This window comes from Mirounga angustirostris, unplaced genomic scaffold, assembly GCF_029215605.1.
Source record: "Mirounga angustirostris isolate CCGP_5_RB_7025 unplaced genomic scaffold, mMirAng1.0.hap1 SCAF_12, whole genome shotgun sequence".
Classification (NCBI taxonomy): domain Eukaryota; kingdom Metazoa; phylum Chordata; class Mammalia; order Carnivora; family Phocidae; genus Mirounga; species Mirounga angustirostris.
In genome coordinates, this window is record NW_026991720.1 from 69,630,054 (window position 1) to 69,650,591 (window position 20,538).

The window sequence follows — 20,538 nt, forward strand, 5'->3', positions numbered from 1 at the left end:
TTCAGAGAATTAATGTGAGAGTTTGAACAGTGGCTAAGTATATCTATCCCTAGTATGCATTTGAAGACAAGAGAACTTGTGGGCATGCATAACAATGCTTCACCTTATACCAAAGCCACATGCCTCTTGTTTCCCAGCGGGGGCTCTCCAGTGGACTCTTACATGTGAGATATCACAGAATCCAGATGGTGCCCAAGTATGGAAAACCTAGATGTGTGGGGGAGTTAATACTCCTAACTTTGACCAATGGAAGATAAGATCAGATGGGTTATTTCTTCTCTTTTGCACTGTTTAGAGATAGAGCAGCTTCATAGAGCCTCTCTGAAGATGAACTACAGGGATTTTTGTCATGAAACTATGACCAGTTCACTCATATACTCCCTTATATTTATTCTCCCTCTTTTCCTTCCTTATTCTTTTCACTGACTCCTGCTTTCTTGCTTGAATTCCCCAGTAGAGTGTTAGTTAATATAAGCATTTGTTTCCATTTTGTTTTCTAAGTAACTAGGTTAAAACATTTTTAAGATGGGGACAAAGAAGTCCCTACCTTATAGGATTGTTATTAGGATTAAATGAGAATATTCAGGAAAAGTGCTTAGCCAAGAACTTGTCACAGAGCATGTGCTTAAGTAGTATTGTCATTGTTGTTACTGTTGTTAGTAGTAGTACTATAATCTACTCCTTCAATGGAACAGTTTCAACATTGTTATTTGTGCTGTAAAGCATCTAGGCACAAAAATCACCCTTGCTAACTTGATGTCTTGGGTCATCTAAAGTCACATCATAAAATAATGTGGTTCCCTCTATGTTTCCTATAACTGCTGTATTTTCAAGTTCAGGTTTCAAGTGGAACATGGAAAATAACATCACATTGTTGTTCTGGGGTATAATTGGCAGTATTTTGCAGCAGTTTGCAAAGTATCTTTTCAGGAGAATATGTCCAGTAATAAAAAAATAATGAAAGCTAAAATTCCTTAAAAGTTCCTGGTAGAAACAAAACTAGAGTGAATGACTGGAGGATTCCCAAGGAACATAATATACACACATACGCAGATATATAAGTTTCTTGACACATTAAAGAAAACCAGTCCTTTCTTATGTTTCCTAGAAAAATAATTTTTATTCAGAAGGTAGCAGATACCTGTGAAACATGAAATACTTATATTCCCTTCCTAATCAATTACTATAATGAAAATACTAAAGGCTGAATAGGGATTTTCCCCCTGAAATGTCAGGATTAATATTTACTTGATATTAAAAATAGTTTCTGTACAATTATTCTCTCTAAATGTAACCCACATGTTTTAGATCATACTAGTGTGTGACTACCAAACAAAGCAATTCTTTCTTAAGTGCATTATAGCAGCATGAGGTCTTATCGAATTGATTTCCAGAAATAAATAAATAAATAAATAAATAAATAAATAAGTGATTTTTGATGGTTCCCAGACATGCATCTCCTGCTCAAGCTCCCAGTTGCTCTAATTGTCTGCAGCTTGTGAAGCCATTTGGGAAGGGTAGCCACAATATAGTTTCTCGCTATGACGCCAGTATTCATGCCAAGGTTGCTGATTCTCAGAATGCTAGAGTATGGTTGGCTTCTAGGTAGAAACTGGTGAGGGCATGAACTCCTTCTCAAATGCATCTCATTCCAAAAAGTCTCTCAAATTAATTCATCAGCCTCTTTTCATGCCTCTTGGCTCAGAATCTCAAGTCTCTGAAATTCTGTTCATTTTTATTTTTTTTTCCTTCTGCCCCTCAGAATGGGTGATTTCAATTGAACTCTTCTTTCTTCTGCTTCAGTTCGCTACTAAGCCTTCTAGTGAATTTTTCATTTTGGTGATGATATTTTTCAATTGCACAATTCTTTTTGGTTCTATTTTATATATATTTTTCTCTTTACTGATAGTATCTATTTGGTGAGATAATGTTCTTATTCTATCATTTAGTTCTTTTTACATGGTTTCCTTTAGGTCTCTGATATTTTAAACAGCTGATTTGAAATCTTTGTCTAGTAAATCCAATGTCCAGACTTCCTCGGAGACAGTTTCCATTGATTGCCTTTTTTTTTTTTTCTTGTGCTTGGGTTTTTCTCTCTTGTTACTTTCCATGTTTCATAATTTTTTGTTGAAACCTGGACATTTTAAATAATTAATATGAAGACACTGGAACTTAGATGTTGTCCCTCCAAAGGGTTAATTGTTGTTGATGTTAGCTGTTGTTAGCTAATGACACTACTGAGATAATCCTGTGGAATCTGTATTCTTTGCCATGTATGACCACTAAAATCTCTACTTGCTTAGCTTAGTACTCACCTAATGATTGGACAGAAATTTCCTTAAAAGCCTACAATGAATAGATCTCCCAGAGTTTGCTAAGGGACTGTGTGTATTTATACCTTCCACCCTCAGCCAGGCAGCTGACAATTCTGCTTTAGCCTTTATTTCCTGTTTGTATAGAGCCTGAGGTGAAATTCTGAGGTGAGAATTTAGGGTCTTCTCAGTACTTTACTAAGCTTATATACAGCTCTGGGCAGGAGCACAGTGTTATGCATATGTATGGCCTTCTAGAGTCCTAGGAATATGTAGGACCTTTTCAAAGCCCTCTATAGACATCACATTATCCTGATTTTCATTTAAAGTTCCTTGATTAGTCTGTTGTTTCCCCAACTGTTTTCCACTGCCTAAGGCATTCATGATGTTAATTAATTGCCTCTGATATTTTTTTGACAAACAGCCCCAGGTAAAAGGCTTTTAGCACTAGGTCCACTCTGAATCAGTTAGAAAAAAAAAAAGACAGCCTTGAAAATGGGGTCTTCCTTTGAACCACCCAGACTTGTCAAATAATGACAGTTCTCTGGGATTGCGATTTTGGAGGAACTTCAACTCCATTCTACCCTCTCCAGTGACTCAAGTTGATCAGTGATTGGGGGCTGTTGGTTTTTAAGGCTATTGTGGAGTTAAGGAATAGAAGATGAAAACAGAGCAACCTAAAATATCACAAAATCACTGTTCTTATGGGGATTCAGCTGTTTTTCTTGAATAAATGTTCCCTGGATTGCTATGAGCCTTGTTCAATTCTCATAGTTCTTATAAAGTTGATTCTAGTAAGTTTTGCCTTTGTCTTTTTTGCTTTCATGGATGAGAGGATTTTTGAAGGTCCTTGCTCCACTATTTTCACTGATGTCTTATTTGCTTGTTATTGTAGGCTTTCATTTTATTTTGCTGTAGATTTTGTCAACCTCAGTATCTGGACCCTGTCCAAGTTTGATGTTAGAACTTTTCCTGAGAAAGCAGAAGTGAATGAATACCTGCATACAAGTGCACAGATGACTTCCCAAATAAGCTGTTTGAAGTATATTAGCCTACTCTATATAGGCTATACAGAGTCAGCCCATTGTGCTATAAACTTGATTGATCAACATGCTCTTCTCAGATTGTGGAAACTTAACTAAATTATTCATGACACATGAAACCATCTTTCAATAAAACTCTTTAATTATGCTATTGATGCAGCTATAGGGCATATTCCAGTTCAGTAGTACAAAATTGGCTTCTAATGATATTGTTTCTATAACCATGAGAAAGTTAGGAAACATTGTAATTTTCCAAAGCAAGTCATTTTTTTTTTCTTGTCTTGAATTTACTATCTTATTCAGGTTCCAAGAGGAAATTCAGCTAAGCTTTGAATTTTGGATTCTAATTGATAGCATTAGATCCTATATACCAGAGTGCAATATATGTAGGATACAGTAGCAGTAAAGGGCATAACTCTGAAGCTGGAGTGCCGGGCGCTGAATACTGCCTAGGGTTGAATCCACCACTACCTTGTTGTATGTCTTTGGGCAAGTTTCTGAAAGTCAGATCATCTCTGTCTTCTCAAATCAGCAGGTCTTCCATGTTCCTCTTGGGTTCCTTCTTTTTCTATTATCCTTCCAGTAGAAAGTCAGGGCAATTGTAGGGATCACCTCATTTGTTACCTTTTCTTGGTGATAATAGTCCTGTGCTGCCTGTTGTCCAATATCTGAAAACAGTCATTCCATATATTCTGTCCAATATTCTTTTATTTTTTTACTTAAAGATTTTTATTTATTTTAGAGAGAGAGCATGACTGCCAGCACAAGTGGGGGGAGGAGCCATGGGGGAGGGAGAGGGACAAGCCACCTCCATCAGCTGGCGCTGAGCACTGAGCCCAAGAAGGGATCGTGATCAGAGATCATGACCTGAGCTGAAACCAAGAGTCTGTGACTTAACCAGCTGTGCCACCCAGGTGCCCGTCATTATTATTACTTTTAAAAATTATCAAATTCTACCAACCTTTGCCAGTGAAAGTCTCTTCAAACATTCCCCTTTGTCCCTTTGAATTTGTATTCACTGGTTTTTTTTTAATTTTTAAAAAACATTTTTTTGAAGCAAAATATACTCCACAGTACACTGCATTAATCAAAGTATATGGCTTGATTAATTTGGGTTTGTCAATAATTATTGCTTTCATTAAGTTGTGATCAGAACCATTATTTCTAGTTTTTAAATTTTGTATCTCTTTATGTTCATATATATGATCAACTTTGTGAATGTTCAATGTGCACCTGAAAAAGAGTATCATTCCCTATGGTAATTTGCTATATATAATACCTAAGATAAGCATTTTTGACATTGTTTAACTCTTCTATATTCTAACTTATTTTTGTATCTACTTTTCTTCAGACTGAGAAGTATATGTTAAAACCTTCTATTATTAGTGTATTGATGTCTGTTGGGCCTTACAAATACAGTTTCCGCTTTATTAAGGTTATGCTGTGCTATTTGGAATATAGGTATGCATAATTATATATAATTCTTGTGAATAGTAAACTTTAGCATTACTATTACTTTTCATTTAGTACTTTCATTCTAAAAGTCTAAATTCTGCCTGGCCAGTCCTCAAGGTAACAATTCCTTCATTATTTTTGTTTTTACATGGTATACCTTTGTGCCATCTACTATTAAGATAGTTAAGATGCGTGTCTTAAATAAACAGAACTTTTTTCTGTCTCCTAATTTTTTGGTATATATTTTGTTTAAGTATGGCCCTTTCTTATCTTAATCCATCTTTTTCATCATCATCCAGTCTCCAAAGGACATCTCCCTTTCTAGGTAGGGTATCTCCTTCTCCAGAGATGGTGACTTCCCAAGACTATCACATTTGGTCTCATTCATTTCTAAGCCCCTTCCTGTTGACTCCCAGTAGCCACAAGTTTTACAGTTCATGCTCGGTATTCCCCAATTAGAGTGGCGACAGTTGACATAACCTGTTTTCTACCAGTGCAGGTCCCAGGTACAGTCCCCTCTTCTCTGTAGAGTGCCCACCTGACTCTTGCTCTGGGAGTGAGTTCTAGGGAGAATTCTTCTGGTCTTGGCTATTTATTGTTCATATCCAAGAACATTTCCTAGTTTTTGGTCATCTAGTTATCCTAGCTATCCTCTATGTATGGTAGGTGAGTGACATGTATTTTATTTTCTTGTTTCCTGGGTGCTTTGTTAGAGGATGTGTAGATACATGAAAATTTTAGCAACTTCCTTCATCCTGGGGAAGACTGGAAGGTATCTGCTATTTTTCATCTCCCTTTTTCTAGTTTACTTTGCTTATCTTTGTATTTTTCAATAACTCTAAATCAGTTAAGATACATCTCTTTCATACAACATAGAATTGGATCTTGCTTTGAAAAACAATTTAAAATATTTTTCTTCTAACTAATTAAGCCAAAGAATGTTTATTGGTATGACAGTAAGTTTGGTTCCTGTTCTGGCATTTATCTAATGTTTCACTTACTTTTTCTTTATATGGACTATTTTCTGTCCCTTTTTTATTGTTGCCCTTCTGGTAATTAGTTTGTGTTTATAAAGCAAGGGTCTAACTATACACTTTTACCTTCATATGAAGTGGAAAACCATGTGGTATGCAACTTGTTTTCTCCATTTCTTCTACCTTACAACCTTATTCAGTAACACAGTAACATTATCTTTCTCTGTACTTTTGTACCTCTTTACCTTTGTACTCTTATATGTATGGTTAGCCTTTTATTTAAACTTGTCAGCTTTAAAGGATATACTTTGACTTTCCATCTTTTCTCCCCTTATTATGTCAGTTTTGTTAGCTGTCATTTCTATGTTAGAACATTTGACATTTAAAAACTATTCTGCTACTTTTATTTCAAGGGTTTTTTTTAGTCAAAATTTTACCATTAAGGGTATTCATTATTTTTTTTTAGACATTTTAACTTTTTTTTTTTTAAAGATTTTATTTATTTATTTGAGAGAGAGAGAATGAGAGACAGAGAGCATGAGAGGGAGGAGGGTCAGAGGGAGAAGCAGACTCCCTGCCGAGCAGGGAGCCTGATGCGGGACTCGATCCCGGGACTCCAGGATCATGACCTGAGCCGAAGGCAGTCGCTTAACCAACTGAGCCACCCAGGTGCCCCTTAAGGGTATTCATTATTCATTACCACCCTCTTTACTTTTTTTTTTTTCTGTAAGTTTTTTGTATGGATGAAAACTGCTCTGGTAGATTCTCCAGGAAGGGCTTATGAACACAATATTCCCTAATTTTCTGTATACTCAAAATTATCAATAGTCTTTACACTAGACAGCTGAGTTGGGGGTATAAAATATCCTTGGTTCACACATTTTCCCCTATGTATCTTGAATACCTTTTTCCTGATGCAGAATTTTGTCATAAAAAAAAATCTAACATGAAACTGTTTTCTTTTGCTTACAAGAGATTCAGTATATTTGAATGTTTAAGGAGTATTTTTTTATAATTACATTTCAATAATTTTAGTAGAATACAGTTTAGTGTTGACAATATTTCTGATGAGTTTTTGTCATCTGCCAGAATGTTATATTGATTTTTTCCTTATTTCTTATACTATCTTTAGATGAGGATGACCAAATTTCTTTTTTATTACTCATTATCAAAACAGATGGATTCTCCCTGACTGAGAAGCAAGGGACCAGGTGAGAGTATTTAACTGTAAGAGATAGGTGAGTCAATTTCCATAATAAGTCTGAAACTGAGTGGTAATCAGGGTGTTATATACCCACATACATTTGTGGTTTGTCTGGCTCCAAAACTTGCAATTTTCCTCAGTGCCATGGAAATAAATATATGTGGAAATACATTTGAAAGGGCATTTCATAACAAAGGACTAAGTGATTTGGGTGTTGATTTAATGCAGGAAAGTGTTGTGCGATTCATGCCACTTAAATGGCCTCATGATATTAGAATGATGACTAGGCGAGAATATTGCAGTTTTCTCTTATTGAGCCCCGGCTCTGGGCTAAGTTGTCAGAGAGGTGAAGGTATTATGTCTTTTTTTGTAATTCTCTACCACCTCTTGGCACAAGATTCCTCAAACTCAGGGTCTTCTGCCTTCTCTGGCCAATCAGTGAAACAGAACACATTAACTACATTAATCATGTAGTTCGTAGGAATAAAATAAATGTTGTCATTAATTAAATTAATAAAATAAATGTCATTGTTGAATAATATATATAAGGCAAACAATTCCAGACCTATGGACAGAAATCCAACTTCATAGCTTCTTAATTAACACACATAAGCCAGTTGCTAGACTTGGAATTCATTGATTGAAAGGGACCCCACAACGTGAGTCTTTTTCCAAGTCTTACCCGTGGTGCCTGTCGATATTTTCCACTATCACTATGCTCTGGGAAAAGAGAAATCTGAAGATAATTAGATACTAGATCTGACCTAACACTAATCCCCAGAATTCCAAAACACTAATGTCACCTCCCAGTTAACAATGGGGCTTATGATGATCAGGCAATAGATTAATTTGATAGAAAAATGCCATATGTAGAAATTAAAAGTAATTTCACATACTTTGGAGTATTCAAATTTTTAGTATACCTATCTTTCCAGTAGCAAATTAATACATTCTTGGTACCTAATAATGTAGCTATTGACTTAAAATACGCTTTTTCCTTACTCTAGTAATTAAAAAAAATCAAAATAGTGCAAGGATGGCAGAGAGCAGCATACTTTCACTGACTTACTTCAGGGCTATGTCAATTCTTTTGCTCTAGTTTATAGTCCAAAGAGATATTATTTTGATATCCTACAGAACATCACACCATTCATTATATTGATATTATGTTAGATGGATCAGATGAGCATAAAATGGGAGAAAACACAAATGCCTAAAACACAGCATGAGAGAGGATAGACAATAAATCCCATGAATATTCAGGAGCTTGCACATCAGTGAAATATCTAGGAATCCATTGGTCTGAGGCATGTCAAATATTCCCTCTAAAGTGAGAGAAAAGTTGCTGCACATTACACTGTACAATAAAGAAACACATATTGTGCTTTATACTTTAGAAGCAACCCAGATCATACTTGAGTTCACCATCCTATCCATTTATTGGGAAACACAAAAGATTGCCAGATTTAACTCATGCCCAAAGAAAAAGAAGGGTCTGTAGCAGGTCCAAATTATGACATAAGCTTTCCTACCACTTGAGCCTTATAACAAAGCAGTCCCAGTGGTAATGAGGGTGTGACATAAAAATATCATATGGTGCCTCTTGCCAATCCCAACGAACCATGGTGCAGAACTGTCTTTAGGGTTTGGAGTAACACAGTGTTTTCTTCTGACGATGACTAGTTCTGGTTTGAAAAGTCAGCTTCTAGCTTACTACTGAACCTCAGGAGAGACTGATTATTGGACCACAGAATACAAGGGATTATAACACTCAAACTGCTCATGATGAATGGAGTATTGTTGGATCCACTGAATCATGTTCATGGAGCATGTCATCATTCAATGAAGGTTGAACATGGGATGGGCCCTAGCAGATCAGAAAGGATAAATAACTCATAAATAGGGTCCTCAGGGTCCCTGTTCTTACTACTTAGCTTTAACTACATATTTGGTCTTACAAGAAGTTCCCTATGGCCAGTTACCCAAAGAGGAAAAAATGTGCTCTGTTTTATAGTAAGCAGAGGAAGAGAAGTGTTTTTTCTGCATGATATTCTGGCACCAGCAAAAAGTTGATAACCACTACATAACAGAGTTCCTCAGGGCTGGCCCTGAATGACAGCAATGAAAGAAATCTTTCCAGTTGGTCTGCTTATCCACAGTCCATGGTAGAAAAGTTAGCCTGAAGTATTGATTTTACGCTAAGACTATTTCTTCAGCAACTCCAAAGATTCTATAAGCCTTCAAATACCCAGTTATAAATCTGTCTCTGTTCGAACCTGCTCCAGAGCATTATTGTCTCTGTAAATGAACACTAACCAAAGAATTTTAACTAATATTTTATGCCTTGACTATATAATATATTATGTTTCATGATCTTAAAGGCATTACAGTCAAATGACATACATATAAAGAACTGTTGCTGCTTTTGTTTGCATTTAGCAGAAATTATTCATATATATGCATATATACTAAAGCAAGCCTCATCTTGACAGAATGGTGGAGCAGTTATAATAAAGCCTGGGAAAATTACTTTATTTTTCAATAATTTCTCAGCCCCTAAGAATGCATAAAGAGGTGAATTTGACAAGCTGGAATGCATTTGCCTGGTGAGAACCACAAGAGGTTAAACACTATCTTTTGGTTAATAAGTCAACTGCCCTGAATGCTTGGGGTCATAAAATGTCTGAGCCATGGTGTGTTGGGAATTTTAAACTGCAGCTTTACATGACCTGGGTGAATGACTGAAATATTGATGTAGGTATTACTCTGGAAAGAACATTAACTTTCCTTCTTCATTTTAAAAGTCAGTATTGAGCTCCGTCTAGCTGGCCTGATAAATAAACCACCCTTGAGGAAGTAGCAGCAACTGATATGCACTGATTCGACCAAAGGAATAGAAAACTATAAAATAAATAATGTAAAGGTCTTGTTTTCTCGGAACCTTCAGGCCAAATATGCCTCCTTTGGAAATGTCAGTACAAAACATGTAAATAGTGACATTTAATCTATTTCTTTGCAAAAAAAGTAAAATTTATCTTATAAAGGTTGAAGGTGTTTTTTTTTTCTCTCTAGAGTATACAGTGGCAATATTGGAATTAATTGTTTATTAAATTTCTTCAGGGCTCCGATAAATAATAACACTGATAATAATATTCATTAGTATTTAGCTGTGTGACTGGCTCTGTATTAGGTGTCTAAGATAATTTTAAAGACCTTGTCAAATTACAGAGATAAAATCTGAACCTGGTTTGTCTGGCTCCAAAACTTGCAATTTTCCTCAGTGCCATGGAAATAAATATATGTGGAAATACATTTGAAAGGGCATTTCATAACAAAGGACTAAGTGATTTGGGTGTTGATTTAATGCAGGAAAGTGTTGTGCGATTCATGCCACTTAAATGGCCTCATGATATTAGAATGATGACTAGGCGAGAATATTGCAGTTTTCTCTTATTGAGCCCCGGCTCTGGGCTAAGTTGTCAGAGAGGTGAAGGTATTATGTCTTTTTTTGTAATTCTCTACCACCTCTTGGCACAAGATTCCTCAAACTCAGGGTCTTCTGCCCTTCTCTGGCCGATCAGTGAAACAGAACACATCCTGTTAGATGGATGCATTGCCTCATTCTTGCCACCATGGCTGTTCCATTCATGTGCCTGTTGTGAAAGCACTGGAGAGGACCTAATGGTTTCTTAAACTTCTTCAGGGCTTTCTTTAGGGTTTATTAGGTTTCTTTGGTTTTCCTACCTGCTCTACCTTTTCTTTCCTTGCTAATACCCTGTGCTCTGAAAGTTACATATCACTTCGTTTCTCAAGCTTTCACGCACCGGAACTGCCATTTCATAGAGTTTGCAACTAATTACTAGAGACAACTGTAAGAAAAGCATATGTTTGGTATCTTGTATCAATGTCCACCCAAGAACATCCACTGCCGCAGAGGCTATGAGCAACCAGATGGATAACATGACTCATCGGGTAGAGATTAGCCAGCCTCCTTTTTCAGTCATCCCAGGGCTCACACAAGGTGCACACGAACAGAATAGCTATGGTGGCCAGGATGGAGGCATTGCACACACCTAATAGTATATATGGTCTATCTCACTAAGACTATCATCTATTCTTCCTGCTGAGTGTCTAACTGAATGGCAGCAAAAACTGACACAAAATCCTCAATATGGTACCACCCCTTATGAATCCACCCAGCTCCTTGATGGCAGGTTAAATATAACTGACCCTTCTTCCCTAGAGGAGGTAGCAATTTGTCCTTACTAGGATTGATGCATATTCCAATTATGGGTTTATTTGTTCTACCCACAGAGCCTTGACCAGCTGAGCCCCAGAACTCACAGAGTATCTGTTTAATTATAGTGTAATACTGCACAGCATTGCTTTATACCAAGGAATTTACTGGTCTTCCATATAATGTATCACTTCTTATGGCTTTTTACAGGGGCAGCTCAAGCACTAGCATGGGGATGACATGCAGGGTCAGGGCATATTCATGGTGCTGTTGTAGGCAGAATACTGAGTTCTCACACCCAAAGGATGGAAGTAAAAGGGATTGCTCTCACCATCATTCCAAGTGATTAACTTGAGACATTTTGGGGTTTTCTTGTTTGTTGGTTTTCTATCCACATAAGTTTAGGCCTTGCTTTACTAGAAATCCTTGTTCTTTGGTCAGCATGGGGCCTGGGGTGAGAAAGGATTCTTTCACCAGAGGATCCAGTAACTTCTGAGTTACCACCTCGTCATACGATGTGCTTGAAAGCACCAAGAAAGAAGTTACTGTACTAGCCACTCTAATTGGCCCTGATTATCATGAGGAAACAGAGTTGCTGCTGCATAATGGAAGCGGATATGTCTAAAACTTGAGGGATTCACTGCGGTGCTGTTTTGCTTCCATGTTCAGTAATGGCTAGGAATGGGCATTTATAGCAACCATAGCCTAAAAGGGGCATAATAACCACAGGAGCTCAGATCTTTGAGTGATGAAGGTCTATGTTTCCACCGGGCCAACAAAAGTACTGGCTTAGGTTGAGAGGAACCCAGGCGTAGTTGAGGAGGGAGATGATGAATATCATTTGTGGGTTCTGAAACAATTAGTCCTACTACAAATTGTCACTGGCTACTACTTTGGAGAAATAATGAAAAGACAAAATCACTTTAACATAGGGCATGTGTAAATCAGATATTAGTGTGGAGTTTAACCAGTCTTGTTCATCCAGTTCATCTCCCTCTGGCTTAATCACCTCAGTGGACTCCAGCTGACCTCTAGTTCTTTTCATTGCTAGCATCTGCACCTCTTTGTCCCAGGACATTCTCCAAAGCTATATTTGCCCTTGCACATGGTAGTCCGGAACTGTCAAGAAACTAACTCCCCTAGCTCCCCACACTCTAACAAGGACATCTATCAATCAATGACAAAACAAAAGTTTGTAGATGAATGCCCCAGTTCCCTCACTCAAAACTGGCAAATGTTCCCCCTGGAAATACTTCTTGCAAAAATCACTTCACCTCCATTCCCCTCTTTCTAGAATCTGTGACGCTCTAGTCTTAATTGTTTCAGTAGCTCTCTAATGCCTTTACTTTGGTGATTTTTCTTTGTAAGTTTAATGATTTTCTCGCTGTTTGTTTGGCAGGGACATGTTTGCTGCAAGCTACTCTATCCTAATCAGCAGTGGAAAGCTTCCATGAGCCACTTTTGAGTTTCAAGCATAATTCCTGGTTATTTCTTTAAAACATGTTAACAACAACATTTACTGAGCAATTACTATTTAACATGCTGTATGTTGGTCAGTATACATGCATTACATCTAATTATCCCATCTGTAGATGTTATCCCTATTTTACATATAAGAAAGGAGCTAGAGAAAGGCTAAATAACTTTCTGAAGATCACACATTTAATTAAGATGTGATATTCTTGAATTTGCTGTGGTCTGGTTCTAAGCTTTTACTGTCTTACCAGTGGTCCTCAAGTTTTCTATGTACAGCAAAATAAATGATAAACTGTACAAAGTGCATATGCCCAGGTCTAACCCAGATATTCTGTTTACTTTTTTTCTGTAGAGGGCCTCAGAATCAACATCTTTGGCAAGCAGTCCAGATAATCCCATATATGTATATATGTATATATGTACATATTCCAATATATGTATATATTCCAAGAACTATATTTTGAGAAACACTATATCAAATTGCCTATTTTGCACTTTATATAAGCATACAAGCTTTAACAAGACTATAATTTCTTGAATTCAGAGGTCAAACATTACACTTTGGATATGATTCTCATAGGATATAACATGGCAAATAGGAGGGCTTCAATAAATATTTTATGACTAAGAGAAAATATTCTAGAAGAGGGACTGTCAGCATGATTTGATATTATTATGGTCTAACAAGAACAAAAGAAATTCTCATTTTCAATAGTACAAGAATCATAAGACATCTGTGCCTGCCACAGATAAGAATACAGTTTAAAGGGAGATTACCATTGTAGTTACCCTACTACATATATGGGGCTATATAATTTATTATTTTAAAAATTAATCTGAAAAATATTATTTTGAGATGTGGCCAGTTTCAATTCTGATCGGTATCATGCATATTATTCATTTTTTTAAACAATTAAACTTATGAAGAAGAACTCTCAGAGAAAAATTGAGCTCCAACATATAACATTTTCAGTAACTTTTGCAAAAATAGACTAAACCCTGAGGAATATTCTAAGGTTTTAGCTATCAGTAAGAATCATTTTAATTCAGCCTGCATTTATTTAGCATAAAATTTTCATTTATTTTATCATAAGTATATTTGATGGACAAATCATTCTTTCTAATTTGTTCACCTTGACTCCAGTTAAGTACAGAAGGTCTTTGCAGCAGATGCTTCTATAACCCACTTCTATTTGGCAGTATAATGACAGTCCATCTGACATAAACATATTTTGGTGTTTTCATTTCTGTCACAGAAAAACTTTGACTTCAGCTCATTGGGTATAGTAAGCACTGAGGGTGGAATTTTGCACTAAGACATGGCAAGAGAGCTCACCTTTCTATCAAAATACAACTTACACTGACAAAAATAGTAATTCAGAAAAATCCTAGAAATAAGAATAATAATTTAACCATACACAGGTACTTTCTACTAATTGAAGTGTCAACAGGGGAGAAATAAGAAATACAAAATTAGAGCCAGACTCATACTTCTGGCATGAGAATTATATGATGTTCCAGGTATGCTAACGGAATGCGATATATAAATGAATGTCATCCTTCACGTGTGTAACAGCAGAAGAAAAAGGTTGAAAGCCAGTATTCTATATTGCCTTTCAGTATTAGGTAAGAAAACATAACTCACTTATAAAGGACTTTTTAAAAAGTAAGAAGCATCAAAAGAGAAAGCAAAAAAAAAATATTAAAAAATGTCATAAAGTATTTGTCTTAAAATTCCCCCAGTAAAAGGGTAAACCCTACTCTGACTGGTAAAGAAATAAAAATTTGCCCATGTGGAACTTAAAATAGAGAATGACTGAACGAAGTGACAAAAGTTTTGAAATATTAAGATGGAGTCCACTTCTGGGCAGGATGGATTAGGTTACAGCTGCCTAATGATCCTCCTGCACTAGATAAAGTGAGATAAATTTAAAATGTCATGTTTACATAGACATTGGAGAACTGTAGAAGCAGTGAGAATTGAAGAAAATAAAATGCGTCTGAAGAGAAGAACACTTTTTCCAAGGGGGCTGAAAAGGCAAAGATTGGCTGGAGAGTTGGGAAAAGTGTGGAGAACACAGTTAACACTCACAGTGAAATTCTTAGAAAATTAGGAATTGGAAGGAACTTCCTCAATCTGAAAAAAGAGCATCTGCAAAAGAACATCCAGCAAACATCACATGGAATGGTGACAAGTTTCCCCTGAGACAAAAACACAAAGATGTTCTCTGTCACCACTTCTATTCAAAATTAGACAAGAATTTCTATCCAGTGCATAAGACATTAAGATTGGAATAGAAGAAATAAATTACCATTCTTTTCAGAGGACATGAATGTGTGTGTAGAAAATCTAAAGGAATCTATAATTGTTAGAAATAATAAGTGAACATAGCAAGCCTAATATAGAAAACACTAATAAAATAAGTTATTTTTTAAATTACCTTTATAATTTTAAAACAAAAACATCAAACACCTACTAATAAATCCAATGGGGAAAAAAAGTATAACAATCATGTTGAAAAGAACAAAATTTAAAGAGGCCTTTAAGTGGAGGGATACATGTCAAGTTTCCTTAAATTAGTTTACAGATACAATGTAATTCCAATCAAAATTCCAGCTGATATATTTTTTCAAGATCAACAGCCAATTCTTGAAATTTATATGGAAATTCAAAGGCCAAGAATAACCAAGGCAAACTTATAGAAAAGCAGACAAGAACAATTATAATGCTCCAATATTTAAGATGGCATTGAACTAGTGCATAGATAAATGAAAATACTGGTATGGAAGAGGATTCACAATTCTCTAATATATGGTAAAGTTGATCCATAAGAGCAATGAAAAGAGAACACTCTTTTCAAAAATGATGCTAAATCAACTATTTTTAAAAATTACCCATTCTTTATATTACACATAAAACTAACAACATGGATTATAGACATAAATGTGAAAAGTAAAACCATAAGACTTTTAAAAGAAAACCTATGAATAAGTGTTTATAACCTTGGAATAGTCCAAGATCTCCTCAATACGAAAAACACTAACCATAAAGAGAAAATGTGGCAAATTGCACGACATTAAAATTAAAAACTGCTCTTCATCCAAAGATACCATTAAGAGAGTGTAATGGCAGGCCATAGGTTGGAGAAGAGTTTTGAAGACTTATATTGGAAAAAGCATTTATGTCCAGAATATATAAAGAACTCGTACAAGACAATTTTTAAAAGGTAGGCAAACGAGTAAAAAATTGGACCAAGGATGAAATAGGTACATCAAAAAAATTTGCAAATGGATATAGTACACACGACAAGGCACTCAACGTCTTTAACTATCAAGGAAGTACAACGTAAAACCACAATTTTATATTTATACACTTTTACCAAAATGTTTAACCTGAAGATGACAGACAGTATCAAATGTTGGTAAACATGAAGACCAACTGAAACACTCATTTCTGTTTATGGTGGTGAAATTGATAAAAACTGCTTTGGAAATCAGGTTGGTAGTACCTACTCCAGATGTATTTATTTATGTAAAACCTGGAACCTAGCAAATTCACAAGAGAAATGAATACATACGTAAACCAAAAGATATGTACAATTTTCATAGCATTATTTTTAAAAGCAGCTAAAAACTGGAAAGAATGTAGTGCCCATCAACTATAAGATTAATATGGCTAACAGACACATGAAAAAATGTTCATCATCATTAGCCATCAGGGAAATCCAAATCAAAACCACACTGAGATACCACCTTACACAAGTTAGAATGGCAAAAATGGACAGGGAAAGAAACAACAAATGTTGGAGAGGTTGTGGAGAAAGGGGAACCCTCTTACACTGTTGGTGGGAATGCAAGTTGGTACAGCCACTTTGGAAAACAGTGTGGAGGTTCCTCAAAAATTTAAAAATAGAGCTACCCTATGACCCAGTAATTGCACTCCTGGGTATTTACCCCGAAGACACATATGTAGTGAAAAGAAGGGCCATATGCACCCCAAAGTTCACAGCAGCAATGTCCACAATAGCCAAACTGTGGAAGGAGCCAAGATGCCCTTCAACAGATGAATGGATAAAGAAGATGTGGTCCATATATACAATGGAATATTACTCAGCCATCAGAAAGGATGAATACCCAACTTTTACATCAACATGGATGGGACTGGAGGAGATAATGCTAAGTGAAATAAGTCAAGCAGAGAAAGTCAATTATCATATGGTTTCACTTATTTGTGGAACATAAGGAATAGCATGGAGGACATTAGGAGAAGGAAGGGAAAAATGAAGGGGGGAAATTGGAGGGGGAGACAAACCATGAGAGACTATGGACTCTGAGAAACAAACTGAGGGTGTTAGAGGGGAGGGGTGGGGGATGGGATAGCCCGGTGATGGGTATTAAGGAGGGCACGTACTGCATGGAGCACTGGGTGTTATACGAAAACAATGGATTGTGGATCACTACGTCAAAAATTAATGATGTATTGTATGGTGACTAACATAACAATAAAATTTAAAAAAAACTATAAGATTCATAAAATGATGTATTTGTCTAATGGAATATTAAACAATGCAGATGAAAAAGCTGTTGCTACAAATAGCAGCATGGATGAAACTCACAAACATAATGTTGAATGAAAAAAGCCAGAAGTAAGAGTACTTAATGTATAATTCCACTCATAAATTTCAAAAACAGTAAGACATAATCTAAAGCATTAGAAATCAGGATAAAGGTTATCATAAAGATTAGTAATGGCTTAAATGAATTTCTGGGATACAGGTAATGTTTTATTTTCTTGATATGGACACTGGTTACATGGTATGTATTCACCTGATGAGAATTCATAGAGCTATACATTTATTATAATTGGTACACTTTCCTGTAAGTTATATATTTCAATAAAAGTTTGCAGAGTACATGTTTCATGAAGAAAACAAATATCATTTTGAGTGTATGAGTCAGAAAATTAGGTAATATTAAGTCACTGTAAATGTAGAACATATGGCAAGGCATATTTCATAAAAATGTAATCATATGTGTATCACTGGGAAATCAGTATCACTTCAAAATAGTAACAGTGACTTTTCCTAAATGAAGTTACTGAAATTAAAGTATCATATTAAGTTAAGCTTTTATAAAAGCTTTATTATGTAGGGAACAGGAAAGAGACTTTAGCATCTGATTTGGAAAATTTCTTGACTACCATAGAATACTATCTAAATCTTATACAAAATATAGACAACTATTTTTTGCTGATAGTCTATGGAAATATTCTGTACAATATTTCAAAATCTCTCAAATGCAATGTTATTGCAGAGAATGGGTTTGAAGGTTTTAGATTATTCATTTATCATCTAATTCTGAAAAAATGGCACCATATATGTGAGAGTAGCTTTCATTTGTTTTCCTTTTTTTTTTTTTTTTAAGATTTTATTTATTCACTTTGTCAGAGAGAGAGAGAGCACAAGCAGGGGGAGAGGCAGAAGCAGAGGGAGGAGCAGGCTCCCCACTGAGCAAGGAGCTCAATGCGGGACTTGATCCCAGGACCCTGGGATCATGACCTGAGCCAAAGGCAGATGCTTAACTGACTGAGCCACCCAGGCATCATCCGTCGTTTGTTTTCCTAAGGGTAACATAAAATTAGTAAGTAGCTTATATATTCACCCAAAAAAAATCACTGTGAAATGGAACACTGTGTGTAACATACACCAAATAATCTGTGACGGAGAATGGAAAATGTTCTAATGAAAAGCTTAGAATGGCGTATCCCTCCAAGAATAAAATGGACTATTACACTAGTACTAGCAATACACTCTTAAAAAGTACTAATTTATAAATAAAATAAAATGTAAGGGTTTCTTTTGATTATGTAAACATGAAGGCATACTTCAATAAGTGAATCATGCAATTATTAAATTATGTAATTATAGGTTATTTAAAAAATAAAGTTACAAGGATCAGTTCTACAGATTTTACAGTTAAAGAAGGCACACTGGTCTTCCTCTTTAGAACAAAAATTCCTGCTATGATGTGACCATACATGAATTCTGGAAAGAATCCCCAATGTTTTTGTTTTGTCATGTTTCTCCTTTGGAGTGCTTCTCATTTTGAAATAATAACAATTAGTATTTAAGAGCTTCTGAGAGATGTAAAACTGACCTAAATTTAGACTCAGTTTCCTTTATTAGATGTTCTTTGATCTTTGGTAAATTACTTAGCCTGGCTGATCCTCAGCCTTCTCATCTGTAAACAGCTACAAAATATTTATGTTAAGCTTACACGTACACAATGCTTAGCACAGGACCTGGCAATTAATATGCATATCAGATTGTTTCTTTCATTCTAAGAAATATTAAATATGACCTGATCCGACCAAGCTTACTCTAGGAATATGCTAATTCATCTTTAAAATCATGGGCCTAAATCCTTTTTCTTGCTTCCTTCAGCAGAGCTGAGAGGTTGACCCTCTAAAAATAAAAAACAAACCAAAATAAAGTTTGCTCAAAACTTGGCAGAACCAAAAAGGAAATACAACTATATGTATAAAACATCTAAAGATTGGTCTTTTGGCTTTTTGAATTTCAATAAAAGCAGGAAGATATTTTTTTAAAAGCCCATAATCCCCATTTTCCCACCCCCCAGATGGGGGTTTGCAGTAAACCCAAGGAATCTGCATTTAAAAAGCTTTTCAGATGGTCCAGATTTGTAGCCAGGCTTGGGAATCACTGACTAAAATAAATTAGCCTAAATCACTATGAAATGATCCAGGGTGACTTACTGAAATAGTTCTTCCTTTCCCATTTCACTCCCTAACACACAATCAGATCCTGGGAAGAAATCTTGTTCTAGCCTTTGCATTTCAAGATCAAAATAATGGTTTCACTTTAACTTTTTGGCAATAATATATTCCCAAAGAACAAGTCCACTACGTGAGGAAGAGCAGGATTTTTATCCAATACATACCTACCACTCCCTCCATCCACCATATCCTACTTCTCATATCTATTTCATTCCACAGGAACTTCTTGCTGTCGTGACATTATCTGCTATATTTCAGATATTCACTTACAATACCTATCTGAGGGAATTCCTTTAAAGTCATTTGGTATGGTAACTGAATTTCAGAAATCAAATACAGCAGAAGTTTACTAGCTATAGAAGAAGGTATCAAATTTGTTCAACTATCATTTATTTTATTTATTTATTTTTTTAAATAAGGGGTAAGTACTGTGGATAGCCTTTGAACTTACTGTTTAACTTCAAAATCCTCTTACTCTAAGTATTCTAAATAAAAAGAAGAAAAACGTTTACCTAGGCTTCCTTTCAAATTCCTTACATCCAATACTTGCTCATTAGATAATGATTAACCAAATTTCCTGAAAATATTTTTATTTTATTTTTAAATTGTTAAAACAATTTAAAATGGTGCAGTATAACACAATGACTAAGTGCTGGACTTTGGAATCAAAAAGCATGAGTTTGAGTACTAAGTATCATTTGCTCACATTCTCTGAACTTGGCAAATTTACTTAATCTTTCTTTTTCAGCCTAGAATGCTTAGAAAAGAAAAAAAAAAAGACAAAATGCATCACTGAGTTGGCCACAGGCATGCTGATAGATTGATTTCCTAGGACATCCTCAAAAAAAGTCGTATCTTATACTAATACTCTCTCTAAACAACCTATCCATAGGAGAAAGGGACGGATCTTATTTTGACACTTCTATTTGACACTGGTCAAGGTTTTCCTTCATGGAGTGTTGCATACATGGGGGATCCAGCAGTTCCCAAGGCATTTTATGCCTCAGAAGCAAAAGGGAAAACTCAGGACAGGGTGCATAA